Raw genomic sequence first — 12,762 nt, 5'->3', positions numbered from 1 at the left:
ATTGAGACCTTCAACTGATAATTTCGTTGTTTCGACACCACCACTGTGTGAGCAGAATTGTGATTCAATTATTGATACTCGACGGAATTAATTGTTTATTTCATCATTATTTATGAGTAACACTGCAAGGGTATTTTGTAAGATTCCATTAAGCCGAAATAAAAGGAATGATGCTTGGATGTGCCTTTTTTTTAGGAATGATATTTTTAAAACTCCAGGTGTCTTTGAAGGTTAGTGATTTAATTATTGATGGTTAATGGAATTAATTGTTCATTTCGTCATTATTTTTGAGTAACATTGCAAGAGCTACTTTTAAGATTCCATTAAGCCGAACTCGAAGGAATTATGCTCGAGTTGAAAATTCAAGTTTACCACAAGAAGTCGTTTGCTACTACCAAGAAGTCATTTACTGCTACTATTGGGTTTGGGGTTTTGCCTAACGTTAATATCTTGCACGATCCTATCAACGTGGGAAAGTTAAATCGTTTCAAGATTCCTCATAATATCTATGAACCGCAGGTATCATCTTTCAAGTTTTCACTAATCGGGCGTTTGAATCAACGATCTCTTCCACTGGAGGAATTAAGGACGGTCAAATCTTCATGGCCGATCAAAGAGAAAGTGAATATCATCCCAATTGGTAAAGGCTTTGTGATTTTCAGTTTTTGTCTGAAGCTAATATGAACACTATTTGGAAAAGAGGACCGATTAGAATTTCAAGCCAATTCATATATTTCCAGCGTTTGTGTACCAACTTCAAGGTGAATCAAAATCAACTATCGCGTAAACTTATGTGGATCCAGTTTCCAGACCTTCTCTTCGAATACTGGTATCACGCCCCCAGAACGCCTAGACCTAGTGGGGCCCATGCCATCGGTTCTAGTTAGGGTCTGTGCAAGTTAAACTTAACATTCATGTAAAACATATACTATGCATGGATCATAAAACATTAATAAACATGAATATTAATAGTCATAAACCCCATATACTTATTCATTGGGTAGTAACATTATTGGCATCTAACCTGAACATTTACAGTCATCCTTAAAATATCTTTAAAACATTGTTCAAAACAATGTTTAAACATCCATAATATTGACCTTAACTAAACTGAAAGAATAGAAAGATCTTCTTCAGTCTGATTGATCCTTCTCAATCACTATTCCCTTTCTTTTATCCTTTGCTCCTTGATCTGTGAAAACATTTAACAGTAATGGAATGAGCTTTACAACCCAATGAGTAAGATAAAAAATTATGCATATCTATACATATACATAAATCATTACCATTCCTAGGGTAACATACATCATACATCATTGTAGTCTTTCTTTAAATCATACATATGTTACACATTTCCATTATTAGCCTTAGTCTCAACTCCTCTTTCGGTGTGGTATCCTTTAATGTCGAGTAGTGTCTTGGCTAAAACCTCAACGCCTCTTGATGAATATATTTGTATGTGAATTTAAGTCTTTATATTCTTGTATTTTTCATGCTTGAACAGAGCTACATTAGGTGTTTTTATGTGTTTTCAAGTTTTATGTCCATTCTTGAAAGAGAAGCCCAAATTATGCTAAGAAGCCTTTGTGGAACTAAAATGCAAGGATCAAGTTTTAAAGAAGCCCATGTCCATAGGTCCAAGAATTCATTTCATATATGGGCTGGATCATTGGACCAAGAAGACCCAAGCAAACAAATTCGAAATTCAATAGGAACAGCCCATATTCTCATCGAAAATTTCAAGGGATATTTTGTCCAAGTGCATTGTTGGTGACATCTAGCAAATTCAGTTGTGGAGTAGAGCCCAAGTCAAAGTAAGCTACTCAAATCTTAGAAGATTAGAAAGATTTTCTTGGTGATTTGATTGCGATCTTCTATTTTTAGAGTTGTGGATCCAATCTCCACATCCCTCTCTATTTTTGGATAAAAATCTCAACCGCTCTCTCTTTCTTCTTTAAAAAAAATAAAATTTAGAATTTCTTGGCTGAAAATATTGACCAAGGGAATCTCTACCTTGGCTGGCCGAATTAGGAAAGAGAGAGGAAGGCTGGCCGAATTTTGCAAGGGGGATTGGGGGTTGTGTTTATAAATAGGAGGTCTTTTCCCTCTTGAAATTCAGTCTCTCTTTAGTCTTTTGTTTTGGCATTCTTTCTCTTGGCTTTTCCTTTCTAGTTTCTTTGTCTAAGCTTAGAACTTTGATGTAATTTTGTCTTTTTCATTCCTAGATCTAATGTAATTTAGGATTTTTAATCCTCATCCCCTTCTTACATTAGTGTAATTCAAGTTGTTGATTCAAGTTTAAGGCTGAAAATTTTTCTTCAATGGTTCAAGTTCAAGTTCAAGTTCTACACAAGCTAAGTTCTTTAATCTTTTGATATTATTTTTATAGTTTAGTCTTAATGTTCTCTTCATCAACCCCCTGTCCTTCCATCGATTTTTCTATGGCTAACGAAACCCTCAACTCTTAGGGTAGGATGAAGCCATGAGGGAAGGATGAGTTGATGATTTGCATACTTGTGTATTAATGGACATGTTCATTGTTTGGGCTTACAATTGTTGACCGCCACATTGTGCATGTCATCCTAATGGACTAGATGCAATATTGTCGCCGTAGCCATTGTGACGCCATTCATGTTCATGATTTTTAAGATCTAATTGTGTATTGAATGTGTACTACTCATAGGATATGTTAGCCCTTTCCGCCGCATCTCCTATAGACCTTTTTAGACCATGATATATGCTTTGATGTGTTGATCATTGACTTACCCTAACCATGTGGTGGATTCCATCCCCAAGATCCCATCTCAATTTGAATCTACCCATCTCATTCTCTTACTTTTTGTGTTACTTCTGTTTGTCCTAGTTTAGCCTAGTTTCTTAATTTGATAGCTAATCTTGGTATTTTTCTTAGTTTAAGTTTAGAGATATAAATTGCTTGTTGAGTACACTTTGCCTCAATTGAGAGTAAAGATTTAAGCAACCCGACCTCCCTGAGTTTCACCCTTAGCTACAACTGATACTGTGTGCTTGCGGTTATTTTTCAAACCAAACAAGTTTTTGGCTTTGTTTCCGGGGAGGACGACGTTTGTTTAGTTTTCACTTTCAATTGATTCGAAGTGTTTTTCATTTACTTTTATTAATTTTGGAAAAAAAAAACCCCAAAAAAAAAACTTCTTTGCATTGTTAGTTGCTTATTTTTTTTTTTTTTTTAATGTTAGATCTTGATTCACTTTGAGCTAGTTATCTTATCTCATCTATATTTGTGGATCATGAACTTATTTCTTTGCACCTCCGATTCGTTTTGTTGGGGAAGTACAATCAATGGTCCAATCTTGATCATGATGTGGTGATGAGGCATGCTGGCTACCTAATTACCAAAGGAAATAATGACCAATAGCTGCAGCAATAACGACATTGTTTCCTAAGGTGGTTCTAGGTATGACCGATCTACAAGCCATTGATCATCAGGAGGTTTTGAATTGACCCCGATTCAAAATGAGTCCAGCAATTCGCATCGAATTTAGAGAAAAAAGAAAGAATTGATATTGCTGTCATCTTGTTTCTTTTATTTTTGTTATTGCTTCTAATATTGCTGCCATCTTGTTTCTTTAATTTTTGTTTGGTATTATGGACTGTGTATGGTTGGTTGGACTCGTAACTCTAAAAACCGTCTAGAGCGAATAGAATTACCAATCATGGCTAAGACTCTTAGGGATAGGTTTTATCCTGCCCGGGCGGCACAACCTTCATGCATACGTTTGCCAGACGCCATGAGGAATAACTTTGAACTCAAATCTCAGTTCATCACCATGTTACCCCATTTCCATGGACTGCCTTCTGAGGATGCCTACCTCTTCCTTAGGGAATTTTAGGAAGTGTGCGCTCTAATCAAGTTGCAGCAACTTATGGATGATGCTGTGAAACTAAGATTCATCACCTTCTCGCTCAAAGATGGAGCGAAGAAATGGCTGTATGGGTTGCCCACTAATTCTATCACCACATGGGAGAAATTCACCGTTGAATTTTTGAAGAAATTCTTCCTAATGCATAAGACCAACAAAATTAGGAATAACATCCTATAGTTTAGGCAAAAACCTAGTGAATCTTTTTCCAAGCTCATAGAAAGATTCACAGATCTTCTCCAAGAGTGCCCTCACCATGGCCTTAACCAATGACATTTGTGCCAAATCATCTATGAGGGCATTCATTACCACACCAAGCAAATGTTGGAGGCTATGTGCCCAATAGGGTTTACATCGTTTATGGACGACAATGAAGCTTGGACCTTTTTGGTCAAGCTGGCCAAAAAGACTCAGGAGTGGGAGTCAACTTAGGAGAGTGAAGAGCTATCACTACCAAAGGATTCTTTGCTGACAGTTTTGTAGCGAAAGAAGCCCAATTAGATAGTCTCCTTAAAAGGCTAGAAGCCATAGTTGTCAAGGGACTAGCTCTAGTACATCAGATAAAAGAGAGTGTCCCTATGTGCAATTACTGCCATGCTCCCTACCCATGTTATAGAGGAATGCCCCAATCTTTCTGGGGTGAGCAATGACAATGAGAATGTAAGTGCCATATACCCGAACAATCCATATAGTAACACTTACAATCCTGGATGGAAGAATCATCCAAACTTTTCCTGGACCCAAGGGAATAACCAAGCTGGACCCCCCAATTTCCAAAATCAAGGTCAGTTTGTTCCCAAAGGTCCAATCCCCCTTGGGTTTCCAAAAGTAGGTGAGTCAGCTAGGATTAGTTCTTTAGAGAAAAGTATTGAACTTCTCATGAGTACCTTCATGACAAGCCAACATAATATGGAGAAGCAAATCTCCCAACTAGCTATGGCTTTACATGAACAGGAAAAAGAGAAGATGCCAAGTCAACCTTATTCGAATCCCAAGAACTTGAATTTGACTCAGTAAGGACAACTTAATTCGCTAAATTCAATTCAAGGGAATTCACAACATGGAGAGCCCTCCAATCACTGTATTGCTATCTACGCATTAAGGAGTGGTCATGAGTACAGACGGGATGTTGTTCTTGTATCACCTAAAAATCCCAAGGACCCTTCTGTTAAGGTCAGTACTCCATCTCCTCTGCTAGGTTAATCTGAGGAACCTAAAACCATTATTGATGAGCAGCCTGAGCGAGTCTATGTGCCTGCTACTCCATTCCCAAAGAGATTGGTGAATGAATAACAAGAAAATTGCTTCCATCGATAAAATCCTAAATGTCTTCAAGAATGTGCAGGTCAACATTCCTTTGCTGAATGCAATCTCTCAGGTCCCCACTTATGCTAAAGTCCTCAAAGACTTATGCACTCAAAAACGAACAACCAATGTACCCAAGAAAGTCTTCTTGGCGGCAAATGTTAGCTCCATTTTGTCTCACCAGATGGTAGCTAAATATAAGGACCCGGGCTACCCAACCATATCTTGTGTAATTGGTAACACGAAGATTGACCATACTCTTCTTGATCTTGGAGCGAGTGTTAATCTCTTGCCTTTCTCTGTCTACTAGCAGTTAGGCTTACATGAGCTGAAACCAACTAATGTCAAGAAATCATTTGGACAATGGCTGACATCAAGGGGATTAGCCCTTCAATTGTGCAACATCATATAAATGTCATTGATGGTCACAAACCATCTAGGGATCCCCAAAGAAGAGCTAATCCTGTGATGAAGGAAGCCATCCAAAAAGAAATCTTGAAGTACATGGATAATGGAATCATTTATCCCATTGTTGACAGCCAATGGGTAAGTCCAGTCCAGGTTGTGCCAAAGAAATCTTGTATAACTGTAGTTCAATTTGCTAACAACGAATTGATTCCAACTCGTATTCAAATGGGATGGAGAGTTTGCATTGATTACTGTAAGCTAAATATGGCCACTTGGAAGGACCACTTCCCCCTGGCTTTTATTGATAAGATGCTAGAGCGTCTAGCCGGCCATGAGTGCCATGAGTATTATTGCTTTTTAGATGGATACTCTGGTTAAAACCAAATCCTCATTGCCCCTGAGGATCGACATAAAACTACACTCACATGCCTGTTTGGAACATTTGCTTACCGACGCATGCCCTTTGGGCTATGCAATGCCCCTGCAACTTTCCAACGATGCATGATGAGCATCTTTTCAGATATGGTGGAAAGATTCCTTGAAGTCTTTATGGACGATTTTTCCATTCATGGATCCACCTACTCTGAGTGTCTTCATCATCTCTGACTCGGTTTGGAGAGATGTAGACAAAAGAACTTGGTCCTCAATTGAGAGAAATGCTATTTCATGGTGAAAGAGGGCATTGTTCTTAGACATGTGATTTCCAAGGACGGGATTAGAGTTGACAAAGCCAAGGTAAATCTGATTGTAGATCTTCCACCCCCCAGATCTGTCAAGGACATTCGGTCCTTTCTGGGGCACGCAGGTTTTATCGATATTTCATCAAAGATTTTTGCAAGGTTGCTAGACCTCTGACAACTTTATTGGCTAAGGATCAGCCCTTTGAGTTTTTCAAAGATTGCTTTGAGAGTTTCGAGCATTTCAAAAGGAGTTGACCACTGCACCCATTATCCAGCCACCTGTGTGGACTGAGCCCCTTGAATTGATGTGTGATGCATGCGATTTTGCTATAGGGTCTGTCTTAGGGCAAAGGATTAACAAACTACCCTCTGTCATTTATTATGCCTGTAGGACTCTTAATGATGCATAACTTAACTACACCACTACCGAGAAAGAATTTTTAGCTGTTGTATTCGCTGTAGAAAAATTTTGGTCCTACTTGATTGGTTCTTATGTCATCATTTACATAGACCATGCAAATATTAGATATCTCATACAGATGAAGGATGCTAAGGCCCGTCTCATTCGATGGGTCTTGTTGCTTCAAGAGTTTGATCTCGAGATAAGGGATAAGAAAGACACTGAAGATCTAGTTGCAGACCATTTATCCTGGCTGCCCAATTCTTTGACTGTTGATTCCCCAGTCAACGAGAGCTTCCCTAATGAATAGCTTTTGGCGGTCTCTAGTAAACCATGATTCGCTGATATTGTCAATTATTTAGCTACGGGTGTGACATTTGATCATTGGTCCACCCAAGACAAGTATAGGTTCCATTCCCAAGTCAAACATTTCTTCTGGGATGGCCCTTACTTATTTAAGACATGTGAGGATCAGATTATCTGGCATTGTGTTCCTGATCATGAGCACCTTTCTGTCTTATCTTTTTGCCATGATCAGGCATGTGGAGGCCACTTTGGTCCAAAGAAAACCGCCGCCAAAGTTCTTCAATGCGGTTTCTATTAGCCTACTCTTTTTCAGGATGCCTTTGATTATTGTAAGGCTTGTACAGCATGTCAGTCTTTAGGTCGTGTGACAAAGAGAAACATGATGCCCCTCAACCCAATTTTGATAGTTGAAATTTTCGATGTGTGGGGTATCGACTTCATGGGACCATTCCCTAATTCTTTTACGAATTTGTACATCCTATTGGTCGTAGATTACGTTTCCATGTGGATAGAGACCATGACAAGTAAATCCAATGACCATAAAGTGGTGGTCAAGTTTCTTAAAGAACACATCTTTTCCCGCTTTGGTACACCGTGTGCTTTGATTAGTGATAGTTGTAAACGTTTTTGCAATAGACCCTTCAAGGCCCTCATGAAGAAATATGGGATCACCCATAAGTTGGCTATCCCTTATCACCCCCAAACTAGTGGTCAAGTGGAAGTGTCTAATAGGCAAATTAAGCAGATCTTAGAGAAAACCGTCAACCCTAACCGTAAGGATTGGTCTAACCAATTGGTAGATGCCTTGTGGGCCCATCAGACCGCTTACAAGATCAATCTTGGTCAATCTCCCTATCGTCTAGTGTATGGGAAAGCGCATCATCTACCGGTTGAATTGGAAAACCAAGAATTTTGGGCCATCCAAAAAAATGAATTTTGATCTGTCTGATGCCGGTATACATCATAGACTCCAACTATCTGAGTTGGAGGAACTTAGAAATGATAATTATGACAATGCTCGGATTTACAAGGTGAAGACCAAAGCCTACCATGACAAACATATTCTCCGAAAATCATTTCAAGTAGGCGATAAAGTCTTGCTTTATAATTCTCGATTACACCTTTTCCCTGGTAAGTTGAGATCCCGTTGGGATGGTCCTTATGTTGTACATAACGTTTTCTCCCATGGTGCAGTAGAAATTTTGAATCCAGGGAATGATGACATTTTTAAAGTCAACGGTCAACGCCTAAAGCCATTCATTGAGTTGCCTACTGCAACTATGGAAGAGGTCATGGATTTCTATGAGCCTCTTTACTCTACTGATTGATCGCCTCTAATATTTTCCCTCTCCTTTGTCTTTATCTTTACTTTCTTTTTTGGATTGAGGATACTACATAGTTTTAGTATGGGGGGGGGGGAGATAGGTTCTTGAGCTGAATTATGTTGTGATCCTGACTTAGGCATAGGTGAGTTTATAGCCATCTTAAAATTTTTTGGAACCTTTTTTTTTCTTTTTATTTTTGATTGGGAGAGAGATGACTTTGGTAACCTATGCTTTAAAGTAATAAAGCTCTGGTTTCAAGAAGTGGAATTGATATATATCTCAAGGTAGGGGCCAAATCAGAAGCATAACACTGTTTTTTCTGAAAAGGTTGATCTTATGAGTTTTTCTTGTCTACTTGAGTTTTAGATAAGAGTTGAGACAAAGATTTGAGATTAAAGTGTTATTATTCCTGAAAGAAGTTCTTCAAAAAAAAAAAAAAAAAAAATTCTGGTTTATTGGTTGTATTAAACTTGGTGCTCTGCCTCATAAAGCGAGGTTCGTAGGATCGAAACACCTTTCAACCATGGATCAGAAAGAAGAAAGTGATTGAAGTTTGAACTCAGATTGCATCAATGTGGGAGTCATAGATATATGCAATAAGAAAATTCTGACATTACTTAGTAACTTAGGTGTTTGGTGCAAGCCCTGCATGTCATTCAAGCCAATTGCAATATAGGGATAACTGAGTTCAATTCTAAAGAAGAAAGAAGAAGAACATTTGAATTTGTGCGTTTGTCTCAATTTTTTGTTTAAGCTCCGAGCTGATTCTTCTGTATCCTTGAGGGCATACTTTGATTTGATCCCTGGGGTTGATACTGTGAAACATATGAGGAGATCCCTTAATTTAGATGTTTGTTAGTTCCATGGATTGGAGCGAATAATAAAGTTCAAGTATGGGTGTCCATTAGGAATCTCAATCTCGTGAGTTTTCATCATCGCTTTTCTTTTTCCAATTTTGAGTAGAGATGGATTTTTCCTTTGCCCTTGTTAAGATTACAACTATTTCATGGTTTTGAATTTTGTGTGTACATTCGCTGCAAACACTCACGAGACACAACTCGTCCACTAGGGTGACCTAGGGTTTAAGGGCTTGTTGCACATGCTAAGCACAACCGTGATTCCTATGAAAGTGAGTTAGGATTTTTTTTTCATTTCTCTTTATTTTCATTAGGTTAGTTTTCTTTTTGTTTGCTCAAGGATTAACAAAGTTTAAGTATGGGGTTATTTGATTAATATAATTTTATGTGAATTTAAATCTTTATATTCTTGTATTTTCATGCTTGAACAGAGCTACTTGAGGTGTTCTTATGTGTTTTCAAGTTTTAGGTCCATTCTTGAAAGAGAAGCCCAAATTATGTTAAGAAGCCTTTGTGGAGCTAAATTGCAATGAATCAAGTTTTAAAGAAGCCCATGTCCATAGGCCCAAGAATTAATTTCATATATGGGCTGGACCATTGGGCCATAAAGACCCAAACAATAGGGGCAGCCCATATTCCCATCGAAAATTCCAAGGGGTATTTTTATCTAAGTGCATTGTTGGTGACATCTAGTATTTTCAATTGTGAAGTAGAGCCCAAGTCAAAGCAAGCTACTCAAATCTTGGAAGATTGGAACAATTTTCTTGGTGATTTGATTAAGATCTTGTATTTTTGGAGTTGTGGATCCAATCTCCTCCTCCCTTTCTATTCTTGGATAAAAATCTCAATCTCTCTCTCTTTCTTCTTTAAAAAAAAAAAATCAAATTTAGAATTTCTTGGCTGGAAATATTGACCAAAGGAATCTCTCCCTTGGCTGGCCGAATTTTGCAAAGGGGATTGGGGGTTGTATTTATAAATAGGGGGTCTTCTCCCCCTTGAAATTCATTCTCTCTTTAGTCTTTTGTTTTAGCATTCTTTTTCTTGTTTTTTCCTTTCTAGTTTCTTTGTCTAAGCTTAGAACTTTGATGCAATTTTGTCTTTTTCATTCCTAGATCTAATGTAATTTAGGAATTTTAATCCTCATCCCCTTCTTACATTGGTGTAATTCAAGTTTAAGGCTGAAAATTTTTCTTCAATGGTTCAAGTTCAAGTACACAAACTAAATTCTTTAATCTTTTGATTTTATTTTTATAGTTTAGTTTTAATGTTCTCTTCATCGACCCCCTCTCCTTCCATCAATTTTCCCATGGCTAACTAAACCCTCAACTCTTGGGGTAAGATGAAGCCATGAGGGAAGGATGAGTTGATGATTTGCATGCTTGTGTATTAATGGGCATGTTCATTGTTTGGGCTTATAATTGTTGACCGTCGCATTGTGCATGTCATCCTAATGGACTATATGCAATATTGCTGCCATAGCCATTGTGACGCCATTCATGTTCATGATTTTTAAGATCTAATTGTGTATTGAATCTGTACTACTCATAGGATATGTTAGCCCTTTCCGCCGCATCTCCTATAGACCTTTTTAGGAAAGAGAGAGGAAGGCTGGCCGAATTTTGCAAGGGGGATTGGGGGTTGTGTTTATAAATAGGAGGTCTTTTCCCTCTTGAAATTCAGTCTCTCTTTAGTCTTTTGTTTTGGCATTCTTTCTCTTGGCTTTTCCTTTCTAGTTTCTTTGTCTAAGCTTAGAACTTTGATGTAATTTTGTCTTTTTCATTCCTAGATCTAATATAATTTAGGATTTTTAATCCTCATCCCCTTCATACAGTAGTGTAATTCAAGTTGTTGATTCAAGTTTAAGGCTAAAAATTTTTCTTCAATGGTTCAAGTTCAAGTTCAAGTTCTACACAAGCTAAGTTATTTAATCTTTTGATATTATTTTTATAGTTTAGTCTTAATGTTCTCTTCATCAACCCCCTGTCCTTCCATCGATTTTTCTATGGCTAACGAAACCCTCAACTCTTAGGGTAGGATGAAGCCATGAGGGAAGGATGAGTTGATGATTTGCATACTTGTGTATTAATGGACATATTCATTGTTTGGGCTTACAATTGTTGACCGCCACATTGTGCATGTCATCCTAATGGACTAGATGCAATATTGTCGCCGTAGCCATTGTGATGCCATTCATGTTCATGATTTTTAAGATCTAATTGTGTATTGAATGTGTACTACTCATAGGATATGTTAGCCCTTTCTGCCGCATCTCCTATAGACCTTTTTAGACCATGATATATGCTTTGATGTGTTGATCATTGAATTACCCTAACTTTGTAGTGGATTCCATCCCCAAGAGTCCATCTCAATTTGAATCTACCCATCTCATTCTCTTACTTTTTGTTTTAATTCTGTTTGCCCTAGTTTAGCCTAGTTTCTTAATTGGATAGCTGATCTTGGTATTTTTCTTAGTTTAAGTTTAGGGATATAAACTGCTTGTTGAGTACACTTTGCCTAAATTGAGAGTAAAGATTTAAGCAACTCGACCTCCCTGAGTTCGACCTGTAGCTACAGGTGATACTATATGCTTGTGGTTATTTTTTTCTTATCAAACACCTATCAAAGCAATTGTGTCGGGTCATGTCTTGGCTTTGGCCTCAATGCCTCTCAAAGCACTTTTACATACCATCCCGAGTCGTCTATTGACTTAGGGCTCTAAATAACTCTCTTTCCTTATCCTTGATCATTCATTGTGTACTATTTATACCTTTTCATAAATCATTTATAACATCATTCATATACATGATACATAGGGAGCATATTCATAGTTGCATACACAATAAGAATACATACATTCATTCCATTCCTTAGTTCGTACATAAGTCCTATGAAATCATGCATTCATTAACGCATTCGTAATATGGTAGTAGGCATGTGGGATAACCATAGCACATTCATCAATAATAAACTCAACATTTAAAATCCCACACATCATCAATCATCCATTCATTCCATTTGTTCAAACCATGGGAGAAGAAATATTGGAATCATGTCTTGAGTAGGGTTAAAATTAAATTAGGGATCTGAATTGAGCTAGACTTGTAACCAAAGATATCCTTACCAACTTCATGGGGTAGAAGACATAAAATTGAAGCAACTGAGATCGTAGCGAATCCATTGGATAAGGAGGCTCAGTTTCGTTAGTGTCTTTCTTTAAATTGCTATTGTGATTAGGAGAACTCTCTTTAACCAGCTGGATCGAATCCCTATTACGGATTAAAGACAAAGCAAAGTATACCTGACCATTTAAGTCAAAACCATTGCGCCTCTATGGACTGAGGTGCCAACTTTTGTGGTTAGTTGACCATCTCTTGTCCAATAACCACTCGAAAGGGCGTCGATATTGCAGTGCTAGAATTCTATTTAGAATAGAATCCTTTATTACCTATTATGGACTAATATTAAATAACTTAAAACTCAGGCTAATTATGGTATTGGTCTAATTAAGGGGGTCATTAGGTTATATTAGGAATTCTATGTGGACTGGCTTTAGTGTGGGCATATAGATTCCTATTGGGA

This window comes from Telopea speciosissima, chromosome 10, assembly GCF_018873765.1.
Source record: "Telopea speciosissima isolate NSW1024214 ecotype Mountain lineage chromosome 10, Tspe_v1, whole genome shotgun sequence".
NCBI lineage: Eukaryota > Viridiplantae > Streptophyta > Magnoliopsida > Proteales > Proteaceae > Telopea > Telopea speciosissima.
This window is presented reverse-complemented; position numbering follows the sequence as displayed.